Raw genomic sequence first — 15,287 nt, 5'->3', positions numbered from 1 at the left:
CATGCCTCACCTCCCAGAAACCACCATAATTCTGACCCCATCCTCCCAGGATCAACCCCTCATGCGGATCACCACACTGAAATGCGTTAGTTTAACACCTGATGCGTGATGCATGGCAGAGCTGCATCTATTCTTATTGTTTCATACAAACGCCTATAATAAATTCTTTCTGTTTCCTATCAGAATCTCTGTAACACGTATTTCTTCCTGCAATATTGTTTCACCGTTTACCAGTGGTTTCCTCCACAAGCAATGCCTTATTGATAATTTTAAATATTTATAAATACCAAGATCGCTAATCGTCATACACAAAAAAATCGAATTATGAAAGAGAAAGTGAATCCTCTTTGCAAAAACCGAAAGCTCCAGTTGTAAGTGTATGATCGCCTCAAGAAAATATATAGGCTACCCGTAAGTTAGAAATAATATTAGCAGCACATGGGTGTGCTTTCTTCTTTAGAATACACTTATGCATATTAAGGTGCTACAAACGGAGTTGATCACATAAAAATTGTTTTTTTCAGGAGTGCCTCTATATTCTAAAATTATTTCGATATTTCCTTATAAATGTATTAAATGTGTCATACCTGCAGCACAAGGGGCTTGCAAATAAGCCCCCAGTATGTATACTATTGCAAAAAATGCAATGATGAATGCAGAATAGCGTTCGACATTTTTCCACATATACAGCTGTGACAGCATCACTTATAGGCATGTGCTAGTGAGCACAGCTTCCCTGTGCTGTGATGTAGTATTACTGCATTTGTAAGGTTTACAGTAAGGTGTTCAGTAACTTAAACTTTCGCAAAATGTGGTTTTCAGTTAGAAATCATGAGGAAAAAGTGCATTCCGGCTTCGCACTTTTCCCCACATATTTTAACTATGACTGCCCTGGTGGTAAGCGCCTGGACAGGGTAGCCGGAAAAAATGTGGTCTTGGTGTGAGGAATGTGTGGTGAAATGACAATTCTTCTGAGTAGGCGCTGCCCAAGCAGGATAAGAGCGGTGGGGCGGAGTCCACAGACAACGATGAGGGAAACTTAAATTTAAAAAAAGAAAATCATTTACCTTGCACACGCTGCCGCATCGCTCGCGGCGAGCGCAAGGTAAGTGTTTTTTAATTTTTAATTTAACTTTCCATCATCGTTGTCTGTCGACTCCCCCACCCCGACCCCTCACCCTCTCCTCTTACATGCATGGGCTGCGCCTGCTTCTGACTGCATTTTCTCCACACATATGCTGCTTCCTGCTTATCTAAGACGTAAGTCAACTATTGACAGTGCTTAATTTGTTAAAGAATGAGTGCCGGTGTACAAAGCGATGCTCTGAAGCCTGCGGTTAGTGCTATTAAATGTTGGCGTGCTGAACACCAAGGCTAGGTAGTCTTTAACCCACCTCATGCTTCTTTGATTCACTGCCATACACTCCCTGCCCATTTATGTCACTCTTGCCAGTCCCTGCTTTCTCCCTTTGCAGCGTTTTTTCTATCCTTCTCTTTCTCCGCCTTTCCACTATATGTGTTTTCCCTCTCGTGTAGGCATGGGCTGAAAATTTGTTCCGCTCGTGGAATTTGCAGATTTTTGTCAATTTCGCGGCCCGCGAATCGCGAAAAAATTGCCAAACAATCCGCAATTCACAAGTTTGCGAATTTGTTATGCTTGTTCGCGCTTTAAAAATACAATCCCGCTCGTGCTGCGTTGGCTTACTTTGATTCTGAGTTTGCCGAGTTGTTTTCCTCCCGCGAACAAGATGACCGCGCCCAAAAACGACCGCATGGGTAGGTTCGCGGTAGTCGCGCTGAAAAAAAAACGCAAGTTCGCACAAATTTGCCGATTTTGCGGACCGCAAATTCGCTTTCGCATGAATTTGCGTACCGCGAATTCGCAAATTTTCCCCATACTTACTCTCGTGCTCTTGGGAAATGTCTGATGAAGAAAACTAAGGGCCAGTCCTCAAAAATAGGTGCTAGTGGCCTCCACAGGCAACCCCTGGCTCAAATTAAGCACTGCCTGTTGCATTGCACCTAACCAGCGCATTTCTATTAAGCCTTCCATCAATTGGCAGATTTCTGCCAAATAATATTTTGCCCAAAGGGAGCGGGGGGGGGGGCAGGGGAGTTTTTGGAATGTAAAGGCTGCGGAGCAAACGGTTCAGCAGTTGAGAAGAGAAAATGGAATAGAAAAGTGCGAGGTGGAGATAGTAGAGAGCCAGGATTGTTTGTAAGGCAATCAGGCAGTTCCTGATAGGCTGATCGGAATAAGCCAGTGTGTCAGCCAGTTTTTTTGTCTTTTTGTGGGCCTGTCTTTTTTATGGACCTTTTTTTACTGTTGATGTCCCTGATACTACCACAAATATTGACTACAGCAAGCACAAATACATTATTATCCCATACCTTACAAAACACGTCTGTAGCATGCCGTGTTCAAAAGGGCACCAATTTACAAATGTGGGCTATTTTTTTTTAGCTATTTGATTTGCTAATGTGGGCCACATTTATTTTGATGCGGGCTATTTTCTGTCCCATCAGACAGTGGAAAGAGACTGTAAAATGGAATATTGTCCTAGAAACCAGAATAGGGGCCCTGAGAAAGAGAGAAAAAAGAGAGAGAGGGACAAGTAGGAAAAGCACGGATAAAAGGGAATAAGAGAAGAGCGCAACACTCTGTATTTAAATGCATTCTGTCTGTGGTAGCATCCTACATTATGCACATTATTAGTAAAGCACATGAAAGGTATGTCAGAGCAGCCCTTTGATGCTTGATTTTTTATACAACTGGTGGCTAGCATGAGAAAGGTTAGCGTGACATGCTGGGAAACAAGCTTTATGAGGCCTTGCTTGATGTTAAAAGGATCTCATTGTCTAAAAACCTCTCATTAATGGAAGTTTTGATGGGCAGACAACTGCAGCAAAAAAGCGTGCTTTTCCAAAAAGCGGGTTTGTATCAACATTGCGCGCCCACATTATTCACTTATGTTAAAACGGACGCACCGCAGCCCAGATTTACCACTTACTTACGCAGAGCAATGCTGCAGCCGCAAATGCTCCGCTGCGTGAATTGAATGGACGAGGAGAGCGCCATATTTACAGAAATATTGCACACTCCTCCCCTCTTCCTAGTGGCGATGCTGAAATCAGCTGCCGTAGGCCACAGAGACACCTTTGTGGCATAGTGCAAGGCTGTTTCCATGAGTCTTTCATAGATTTTGTTCTGGAAGGGTACCCTTAAAATAGACTGACTTAAACCCTTTTTCCTGTCTGTATGTGTGCTGTATAGTGCAACCCACGACAAAGTCGAAAAAGGAAGGAGAAATAAAAAAATTAAAAGCATTTCTCCTTTGTTGTGCCGACTTCAAAATGGTGCAGTTTTCGGATGCTATACCCTGAATACTTTATTTGGTAAATAGTGTTTAGCGTCAAAAACCTTGGGTGGTTGCATGGGAACGCCCATAATCCACCCCCTTGACACTGAGTAAGGCAAATGCGCTGCTTTGCCTTACTTTCATGTTATTTCCAGCGCTAAACAAGTTTAGTGCTGGAAAGTAAATTGAAAAAAATTATTTTGCGTCAATTTGCGTAATTTTTGTGACAGAAACACAGTATAAAATCTTAGCAAATCTCCCCTCCCCCCAGCCCCAGACTGTACATGTAGACGGAGACGTGGCAACCACAACACAACCACACACTTGCGTTAAAATGCTCTTTCTATAAATATGCCGCCGTCAAGTTACCGCCTCACGCGGAATAGTAAACGCCGCTTCCGCAGACTACACCAGTAGACGGTGAGATACCAACCACAAGAAAACCACATGCTTGCTAAAAATACGGTTTTGTATCAAAATTGCACTCTCGCAATATCAGCTCATGCGGAAATAAGAAACACCCCTCACCTCAGTTATACTTGACCGCAAACGTGGTCGTTGTTCGCGAATTGTCTGCTCATGTGAAGTGAACAATACTGCAGTACCGGATTTAACCCCCTGACCACGGCGCAAATTCCGCTGCGGTGCTCGGGAATTAATGAGTGGGAGTGTTTCAGATGGCCCGGCCGTCTTCCGCACACGCCCACTGTGACGTTGGACGGCCGGGGGACGTCCGACGCACCCAACGGGTTAAAGAAAACCGCATCTTTCCTCAAAGATGTGTTATGGGGGTGGGCAATATATTCTGCAACCTTGCTGTGTTTAAAATGCATGCAAGGGCACGTGTTAGTTTTCCTTTTTAATTATGTGTGAGTAATGCTTATGTGTGTGTATACATGCGGGTTACTGAAGGGTGATTGTTTTGCATGTTTGTAGATATGCTGGTAGGCCTGTGTTGATGTTTTTAATGTGTTTGTCAGTGTGGGTATGGTTGCTTGTATGTAAGCTCCTCTGTATGGAGGTTCTGGATTCGGGCACCCCTGCTCACCTCCGGCTAATTATTATTTGGCTGAGGGTCAGTGTGTGCACAATGACCATGACTGGACTGTGACGTGCAGGTCAGTCCCGACTGTCCAGCACCCCCAGGGAAGGGAAAATACTGTTCATAATGGGACCATCTCCTTAACCGCCACCTTGGCCCAGGAGGTATTTTAATGGCTTCCTCCGTCATCATGCCAGTGCCCGAGGCAAGTATAAATGGAAAGGAAGTGGAAAAAGTGTGATAAAAAGCGGAACAAAAATTGCAATTTTACCACACCTTTTGCTCACCTTTCCTCTTAAAAAACAAACAAACACTTTTTTGTGTAGAGTTCGAAACCCTTTCCGCCCGAAGGCACTTTTCTCCCATATTGTCACATTTTTTTCCTGTACTTCAGAGGTGTTTAAATGAGGGTTGCGTCCGCAGACTGCGCGGGTAGGCAGAGACCTGGCAACTGGAACAAAACTGCATACTTTCCTAAGAATGCGGCTTTGATAAGATGCACCTGCGGAATCGTCTGGCGCATGCCCCAGTGTGCGTGCGCCACAGCATTGCAGCGCACTGGGGCAGCCGTCAGGGGCGGCTCTAGGCTCATGGCGGCCCTGGGCAGGGAGAGAGGTAGGGGGCCCCGGAAAAGGGGGTCCGGTCGGGGCGGAGCGCAGAGGCCAGTGAAGATGGGTGGTCAGGGTGTTTGGAAGTGGAACAGAGCCGGAGGCCGCCAAATCCCTGCCAGGGGCCGCCATGCAAATATGTATCCATCCTCAGAGAATTATATTAAGGATATATATTGGCGTGGTGGCCCCTGGAGTTTGGTGGCCCTGTGCAGGTGCTCAGCTGGCACATGCCTAAGGCCGCCCCTGCAGCCGTAGATTGAGGACCAATTTATTCAAGTGTATGAGGGAAAGGTGCAGAGGGGACACTAGGCCATTCCTCTATGGTAACAGTGCTAAAGAAAGCCTTATGGCACTGTTTGAGGAAACTCATGCTGAATGACTCACCGTGATTGATGCAGTGGTGATGTATGAATAGGTCACCCCGCCCTATCCCTAATATAGTGCATGTGATAACACTGTTAGATGACACGCACTGCATTGCAGTGTGAAAGGGCAGCGATTCTAGACGGAGTCACTTTCCTTTCATTACATGGGTCAGTGATCCTAGACCCGGTTACAATTGTTATGGTTTGTAAGGGGAAGAGGTGTATGAGTCACACCCCACTCACTGCATACTCCATGGATATTTATTTATTTATTATTTAGTTATTCATACAATGGGCGCCCACTAAAATGTAACTGTCTCTATGCATCGCAGAACTGTTGAATAATTAAATAGTTTCTTAAACCTTTGCAGCCTGTCTCATCAAGGTACACTACAAGGGGGTCTTTATATGGGGGGTTAAACAAGATGATTTTGACCACTTTGATGCTGCTGTTTGATTTCGTCTGGCAATGAATCCCAGTCCTTGGGGGTTTTCAAAAGCATCTGCTGTGTGACCATCAGAGCATCTGGGCATGTTGTTTGTTGATTTTTTTCTGCAGTGAAACTGTAACTTTTTACTTTCTCTATTTGAATGCCATGGAGGCCAGTTTGGAGGTAACTCCTTTGCCATCACAACCAATGAAGAAGGCATAGGTCTGCTTTGAAGGTTTAAACGTCCACAAATTCAGGGACAACATTGTTATTCTTCTCCATCCGAATAACTGACTAACATATCCACCACTTAAATTACTTTCATATTTCATCATACTAATTTACCACTAATCCTTTATGGGTTCTGGAGTAGCGTACTACTCGCCAAAAAAGCACTTCATCACCTCATCAAGGGTAGCAAGCACTATATAAATGCAAACTTTTTCCCTCTTTCATCCCTCCACTATCCTTCTCAATCCAAATAACTGACTAACATATCCACCACTCAAATTACTTTCATATTTCGCCATACTAATTCACCACTAATCCATTATGGGGTCTGGAGTAGTGTGCTACTCGCCGAAAAAGCGTTTCAACGCCTCGTCAGGGGTAGTAAGCGCTATATAAATGCGATTACAATACAATACAATACATTGCTACCATATTTTGCAGATGTTGTAGACTTGGGATCTCAACCTATCCTCACTACATGCACACTATATTCTAGTATAGAATTTATAGGAGAACCACCAATGCTTCTGTAGTGCTTTTTAGGTCAATCCTGGGCAGCGCCTGCACTGCTGTTCAAGGCATGTTGTATTCAAGTATGGAGTTGGCCGACTGCTCAGTCTCCGCCCATATTTTCCATTGGGTTGCGTCATTGTCCTTTGTCAGTGCTGGTTTCTGATTAGTTGGTAGGCTTGTTAGTTCCTCCGTAGTACCACCTTGTTTTCATTTGTAACCTCCCATGAGGACTGGCCCTTTTCCTTCTGTTGTTACATGGTATGACTTATTTAGTCTGTATCATTGACAGACTACAGGGGCTGTCCAACAACCCTGAACCAGGGACAATTGATTATGAAACCTAACAGGAGGTTCAGGTGAGGAAGTCAAAATAAACAGTCACACTTTAAACATAGAGAAAATGAATGGACGCTTTTTGTGGCCATAATTTGTGAAGGACACATTATTTTGTTTCTGTTGTTCTCTTTGTACATATTATGTTTGTTTGCCACTTGTTTGGCACGTGAATTGTTTGTTTGTGTTTTGTCAACATTTTCCTTGAGCGTTATTGTTCTTTCTTGGAACCTTTTTAAAAAGTATATGCATAATAAATTATAACTGTTTTTGTAAATTTGCCCATGTGTGTATATAGGCTTCTTTCCTTATTTAGTCTGTAAGCACCATTTTCTGTATGAGTTTCTCCTACTGCAGGAACGACATGCTTACCTGCAACATTCAACGCGTCATGCACGCCTTCACTTTCCAATCTGCCCGGGACAATGGTGGCCGCTTCTTTGAAATAAAATAGGTCTGGCATTTATAAGAGTTTGAACTATTGGCATTGAAAATGCCTTTTATATATGTGTTAATTATCAAAACAGATAAATAAAAGGCATTGTCATTTGCAGTGCCAATAGTTTGAACTCTCGCAAATGTGAGACCTATTGCATTGCAAATGCTTGTTATCCAAGTAGGGAAAGATTTGTGTAGCTGTCAAAGACAGAAATGACTGTCGATCCACCGACCCTGCATTTTTTTTAAATAGTTATATTCACTTTTTAATTGTAAACAAATAGCTTGATGCATCAGTAATAATAGATAGGATTTTTACAGTTATCACATTACTGTTATTGCATTAATAAAATATTAAAAGTTTTTGGACTACATTCACTGTAACTAACATCAATGCAGATATGTTGTTGGACCTCATAGCACAAGTTTTATGAATTCCAGATAGAGACTGTGAAAATTCTTGCTGGAGAGCCCAATACCAATTAGTCCATTAAGGAGATGATTGAGCTAGAATACAATTTTCAATATAAACATTGTTTACCTATAGGTAGCTTTAGTAGCAAACTGATACATGTGTTCATTTACATATACAACACACATGACCGTCTTGGGTTGGAATTCAGAACAGCAAAGCATGTTGGGTCCCTAAATGTCATATTTTAGATTTGCCTGTTATGTAGATAGGTGTGTTACAATTTTTTTTTTCAGTTAGTTTCAGCAAAATCTTGTCTCATATTGTTACTTGTGCTGACCCACCCTTGGATTTCTTTTCCACATTATTAGCCTCAACTTCAGCTTCAGCCTTTTTAGTTAAACCCCACCTCCATTTGGGCAACTGTGTGTATATATGTGTATGTGTATGGTATTTCAATAGCGCAGACTGTGGCAGTGGTCTACATCCTTCCATCAGTTTAAATGCAAGTACGGACACATTGACGTCAGGCCACAGTCCTTCGCCCTCTGTGCTCTCAGACCCCATTTACACATTCTCTAATAGACCCTTTGGTTAGACACACAGTGACTGCCACTCTTTGCTTTTATCGTTTTTTATTGGTGGCCTCTCATTCTATGCCTGTCAATAAGCCTGAGTATTCACAACTACGCCAGTGATAGCATCACCCTCTGGGTTCGCCAGGTCCTGGCTTGGGATGGTCTGACAGGCCCTCTCATCAGTCTGTTATCCAGCACTTGCTGGGCCCGACTCACAGAACTAATTTAAGACAAAATCCTAAACTTACTACTTTTGGTATTCACAGAAGTTATGATTTTGTTTTAAGTTTGTCTTAAGACAGACTTAAAACAGACTTAAGTTAGGATTTTGTCTTAAGTCTGTCTTAAGTCTGTCTTAAGACAAACTTAAGACAAAATCCTAACTTCTGTGAATACCAAAAGTAGTACGTTTAGGATTTTGTCTTAAATTAGTTCTGTGAATCAGAGCTACTTCAGTTTACTGACACCCTTGCCTTCAATAAGCCTGCGCCAGCTGTACCGCACGCAGGTAGGATCAGGGGTGTAGCTTCGGGGGGGGGGGGGGGGGGGGTATTACCACACCATAATAAATGTATTTTGTAATAAATAGTTGGGTATGGGGGCTTTCAGTCGGGTATGGTGCGACGTCTGTCGGATTTCACGGGGATTTTTAGGAACACAGAAACAACGCACACACAATCTCCATTTAGAAAGACTTCCAAAATGTCTGTTATTTCACAAAATAATGTGCTGTATCCATATCAATCCGCATTCCTCTGCCTTTCCGCTGCCACTTAAGCCCCCCTCTCGTGCGCCCTGCTTGTCGTATAATGTATTTTAATATTATGTGCCAGCGTGCCAGTGTGATTGCTGGGAAATCGGAAGTTTACCGCTCCCCCTCACTCCAATCTTACTGACCAAGCTGCGACCCTGGGCAGGCTGAGGCAGGATTTTGTTGCAGGTTATAGGAGCTCGAGCAATGGTGTGTTTAGGAGGCCATCTTGTCAGACCACACCCATCCCACGCCTCCACAAAACACACTGACCCTCCATAGGCATCAAAATTAAGATTCACACCCCACACAATACCAAGATTTCTTGCTGATCATGCGAGGGCTTGAAAGGCGGGAAGGTATTTCCTGTTCTCTATCCACTACGAGACCCCTTATTTTAACTCTGTTGAGCTTCACACAAGTTATTCGCCCAGAAGATTTCTGCTCCAGACCTTTTTAGGTGGTGAAATCAACATCTGGGGCTTTAATACACATATAGACCTGAATATCATATGCAAAGGAGTGAAACTGCAGAATTCTAGCCCTGCAGATTGCTTTACAATTGACTGAGTCACATTATAGTGCAGTTTATGAGGATGGTTAGGAGTCACATTTCATAGAAGTATATGAAATCAGCCACAGTAATATTAATTGCACTACATTACAGTGCATGAGGGGTGTGAGGGTTGCATGAGTTTCATCTCATTGCAGCCAATGAAGGTAGAGATGGTAGAAAGAGTTACATTTGATCACAGTGTATAAAGACAGTAAGGACAGGATGAGTACCACTCCACAGCAGTGCATGATGACTGTGAGCTGGACTGTGACTGCACTGTGTTGCAGCCAGAATTGTGAAGGAAGGGTGGGTAGCACTCTGTTGCAGTGCTCGAAGGCATTGATGGCCGGACCAGTCATTTTCTACTAAACGGTGTAAGGGAGTTGATTGTGAACGAGGCGTGGATTGCATGGCTCTGCATGAAGGCTGAAGAGGTAGAGCGAGTGAGTAGCAGTAACATGCGGTGAAAACCTATCGCCTCCTCATCCACCCTCCCCGATCCATTCTTTACCTGTGAGATTGAAGCTCATTCTGGCAGATATTGTTCCCCATCCAACTCAAAATACTTCCCCCAACATGGCCGCAGTTACCCACTTGCCACTACAAAGGGGAAGCAGTCACTCAACACTTCCTGTTATACCAAGCAAACAAAGCAAACATGAAAGCGTTATAATCAATCCCATTAGGGTGTGGAGGGTGGAAAACCAGGGACTGTATCGGGGATGAATTGGACTTGGAGTAATGAAGATTACCGGTAAGTAACTAGGGCATTGGCCCACCTCCCACCTCCCACCCCATGCCTCACACTGTTCCCTTCTCACATGAAGCAGCAGCTGTTGGGTGGACAGGGGATGCTGTATCAAAAGGAACTTTTTCTTGTAGAAATATAATTCACAAAACAGGCTTTTAACAGACAGGGAGCTGTGCCCAAAAATGCTTTTACTCCTGACGTGGGAAGGAGTTAATGTTACATTTTGAATTCCTCAGAACATTGAATATAAAAATACCAAAATGTATCTAAATCTCTGAGGGATGTTTGTTCTAATAGTTTGATGGGTCTGTATTTTCTACTGATGCGGCAGGCCCAGCTGTTGAATCAAGACATGAAGATTGCTTTTAAGAGACCGCCAAGGTTGCGGGAGTGAATGAAGTGAGCATAGATCAGCCAATGAGAGTGCATACGAGCTAGGACACGTGCCTTTTATACAAAAAGCACCCCACAATACGGTATGAGAGAGGTCATACTTATACTGTTCACAGAAAAATGCAAATAGCAGGCTGTAAAGGAGCATACACAAGCATTGTGTACACAGAAAAGCAAATGAGGGGGTGTCAGAGAGCTGACACATACCTTTTGTACAGAGAATAGCCAATGAAAAAGCACGAGAGAGCAGAAAAATTCTTTGTTTACAGACAATAGCACATGACCGATTATGAAGGGGGAGACACATGCATTGTGTCCATAAAAAAGTGAGTGGATGCTTGTGTGCAATCATCAGCGGCGGATCCTCCATAGAAGCGGAGAAGCATCACCTCCCCACACTGCTGCGCAGAACGTGGGAACAGTATAATGGTAATAAAGTTATTTTATTATCATTTTATTTTTTACTCTCTGCCAGCAATCGAAGTTTGGGGGCGGGGTATGTCAGTACGTCACTGCTGCTGATTGGCAGCTGTAAGGAGCGGCCACTTCAGTTTGACGGTTTGTTGGTTTGGCCGGCTACCTTGCGACGGCCAGACCGACATGCACAATTCAAACCTCTCCAACCCAGCTCTCTTTGATTGGTGGGTTGGAGAGCAAGCACAGGCCTGCAGTGCCTTTTGGAGCACAGAGGCTGCCAGCCCCAGCTAATCCAGGTGCTTCACTTGTGCTGCTTAATAGCATGAAATCAGCATCTTGATTGGATAAGGGAATGGCCGTGCGACCTCGCGCACAGACTGCAATCTGGGGACAGGAACATTGAGGACGTGCGGCAGAACATCGAGGACATGCTGTAGGAAGTGTAAGGGAAGTGAAACTTATTTTGTTTTGTACAATTTATTTGCACCCCTTAGATTTAATATCTCACCAACAGCCACTGGCAATCATTTGCATAATGCACATAGAATAGCTTGTGAGAGGGAGTGAAAGCGCAGCAAATATGTTATTTGGGTGCTTTGGAAATTTCAAGAAAGGATGAGAAAGTGAAAAAAAGTAGTTTGTGCTTATACGATAACCAATGAGAGGGTGTGCATTTGCACATGTGTAGGGAGCGTCTAATGGATAGCCAATGAGAGGATGAGAGTGTGCACATATGTATATGTGCTTGAAACGGGTAGAAGTGCACATACTCTCTATTCCAGAGTACCATTGGGATTAATAACCCATGCTGGAGCAAGGCACCAATCACAAGCTGGTACAGCAGATGGCTGGGCACAGGGCGAGCGGACAGGGCAGCATAAACAGGAGGCATGCCTCTGGGTGTGCCCTGGTAAGCTGACATGCGCTTCTTATATCCCCAGATGCATCAAGCATCCATTTTGTGATTCCTTATTAGCAAAAAATAAGGAATCGCTAATAAGGAATAGCAAAATGCTATGCCAGAAGAAATCACTTTAAAAATAGCGATTTCTTAAAATTCCTTAATTGCGAGTCGCAAATTGCGAGTCGCAATTAAGGAATACCTCCCCATTCATTCCTATGGGCCTAGAGGCCCATAGGAATGAATGGGAAGACATTCCCAATTTGCGAATCGCAATAAGCAAGTTGCAAAATGAGAATGTGATATCAAGGGTGCAGGGGTGTCCTAAGGACACCTTGTTGCACCCCTTAAATTGATCTGTGCACATATGTTGCGCACACACATGCGCTTAGGGCATGTGTGTGCCCAACATGTAACTTTGAAAAATGCACTTTAGTGCATTTTTCAAAGTTTTTGCAAATTACCATGAAGTTGAACTTCATGGTAATTTGCGAGCCCTATTAGCGAAATCGCTAGTTTTTTAAAACTTTAATGCATTGCATTTAAGGAATTTCAATTTGAGATCCCTTAAATGCAAGTAATCGCAATTTAGCACATTCTTAATTCGCGATTTTTGCATTTGGGATGATGCATACCAAATGCAAAAATACCAGTCGCAAAGGGGCAGATTCTGTGAATCTGCCCCTTTGCGAGCGGTTTTTAGCTTCATGCATCTGGGCCATAGTTTCTTGGCCAAATGTTGTCCTATAGTTCTCCTCCATACTAGGGGTGGGCGGCCAGCTACGCTCCGTGCACGGAGTGTGCGTAGTGCCGCCTACTCCGCATTTTGCGGAGCGGGCGTAGCCAGGCGGCACTATGCACGCTCCGCAGACGGAGCGTAGCTGGCCGCCACCCGCCTCCCTCCCGCCCTCCCTAAATACTTTAAATTAAAGGGGACAAATAATTTAAAATGCACTTACCTTGCCCGCCGCTGCCCGCCGCGTCCCTGGGGCTCGCTATCTTCCGTCTTCTTCATTAATGCGCATGCGCGGGCGGCCGCGCATGCACATTTTCTTGTGAGAAATGCGCATGCGCGGCCACCCGCGCATGCGCATTAATGAAGAAGACGGGAGACAGCGAGCCCCGGGGACGCGGCGGGCAGCGGCGTGCAAGGTAAGTGCATTTTAAATTATTTGTCCCCTTTAATTTAAGGTATTTAGGGAGGGCGGGAGGGAGGCGGGTGGCGGGGCTGGCGGCCAGTGGTGTTTGCGGAGTGGGGCTACGCGGAGTGCGGAGGTGGGCGTAGTTTCTTGCCCACTTCGCGTAGCTCCGCAAACCCCCACTCTGCCAACTCCGCCCAGGGCTACTCCATACACAGCTCTGTGGGGTTGGCTCTCAAATTAGGTGATGCTTCATTTCTCCACTAGGGGCATCGAAGCTCCTCTACTTCAAAGAAGGACCCATCAACATATCCTACACCTGCTCCTCCATTTAGAGAAAATCAACTCGAAGCCGAGGGCCTGCTACAGGTGATGCAGAGCATCATTTTGAAATCGAGGCACATATAAATCACTGGCTCAACCTGTTTTAGAATGTGGGCAATGGTAGGATGTCAGAGCGCACCCAAAAGGTTTCCTTCCTTTCCCTTTCCACCCCCAGCCAGAGAGCGCAGTAGCAATCATTCACCCATCTAATGTGTTTTACAGCAGTGTCGTAAGCAGGAAGCAGCGTGTGACGTCGAGTGTGACGTCACAGGCCAGGCATCCCTAGTGTGGTTGATCCTTTAGTGGCAGATGGGAGACTGTGCTGGGGAGGCAGCCAGACTATTGTTAACCAGATAGTAGTGTGGTACTAGTCGTATTAGACATGTTGGCTGCTGCCTCAATAATAAACATGACAGGCATACTTTAAAAGCCATTAAAAAGTTGCAGCACGAGCGCAGAGCCCTCAAAACAGGTGAGGCCTAGGGACATATGACCCCTCTACACATCCCACTCTGACGAGCATGTTTTTATCCTGTATTGTCCAATTTCTGCTCCCCGTAGCCATATCCAACTATTGGTATGCATTCTGTTTGGTGTATTTAAAGTCCAGCTGAGACTTGTCTTCTGTTCGGGGAAGCAGTGCTTAATTTGTAAAAACATATGTGCCAGGGCCCTCATCAGGAGATCACTGAAGTTTGCACTACCCGTTGCCCCTGCCAGCACTGCTAGTGGCAGTACCAGCTCAAATACTAACCATCACACTCCTACAAGTGTGACAAGTCAGACTCTTCCTGGCCCCCAAAGACATAAGATTTGCTTGGGTGGCAGAGAGTTATTTTAAATGTATAATCAACTAGTAAATAACTTTTGTTGTGCTCATGTCCAAATTACACAGACAGCACCACCATGCGGCAGACTGTCATAAGTGCCATTGTTGACAATTAAGTGCTGGTGCTCAGCACCACCGGCTCAAATTAAGCTTTGGGGGAGCGATGCAAATGCATAAAGCATCCCCAGTAAAGTCACATATGTGACATCCACTTTAAGAGCACATATTTGGCCTGACAGAAAGTTTAAAAAGAGCTGAATGACACCAGTGTGAAAAAAGGTATACACCTGTTACAACGCAACTTTTACAACTACCTACCATTACAACGCAACTTTTACAACGTATACCATTACAACGCATTGCGCTGGGGGGCGCTCTAGGATAGGGAATAAGTTTAATTTACTATCCAACACCTTCCCTAGTGTCCACGGGGACTGGAGTTAGAATAGTAAATTATACTTACCACTATCCAGCACCTCTAAGCGCTATGCGTTGTAATGGTATGCGTTGTAATGGTCGCGTTGTAATGGTAGGTAGTTGTAATAGTATGCGTTATAACGTCATACATCCGTGAAAAAAGTGCAAATAATTTGGAGTCTTCATTAGTGTATGGAATCTAACCAGCGAGAAGATTAAGGTGCACATTCAAGTCCACGTGTACATAGGATAGCGAATGAGACCATATGTGTGTGTGAAACATTCTCATAGAAAATCCATTGAGAAATCAGAGAGCGCAAATACAAACATGGAGTCCAGAGCTATGCGATCGAAAGATTCTTATAAAGTGATCATAATAACAAGTTTAACCCCTTCGGTGCTGATGACGAACCCCAGCCGTCATGCACTACGGTGCTCGTGTGCTCATGACGGCTGGGGTTCGTCACGGCCCGCCCCTGTTCGTGCTGTTTACAGC

General features: G+C 44.4%; 1 protein-coding gene across 1 annotated transcript in view; it reads left to right on the top strand.

Annotated features, from left to right (window-relative positions):
- Positions 1 to 15,287, top strand: part of CDH22 (cadherin 22) — a 1,063,019-nt gene that overhangs the window by 497,111 nt on the left and 550,621 nt on the right. The gene's annotated exons all lie outside the window — the stretch shown is intronic.

This window comes from Lissotriton vulgaris, chromosome 7 (genome assembly GCF_964263255.1).
Source record: "Lissotriton vulgaris chromosome 7, aLisVul1.2, whole genome shotgun sequence".
In the NCBI taxonomy this organism is placed as follows: Eukaryota; Metazoa; Chordata; class Amphibia; order Caudata; family Salamandridae; genus Lissotriton; species Lissotriton vulgaris.
This window is presented reverse-complemented; position numbering and strand designations above follow the sequence as displayed.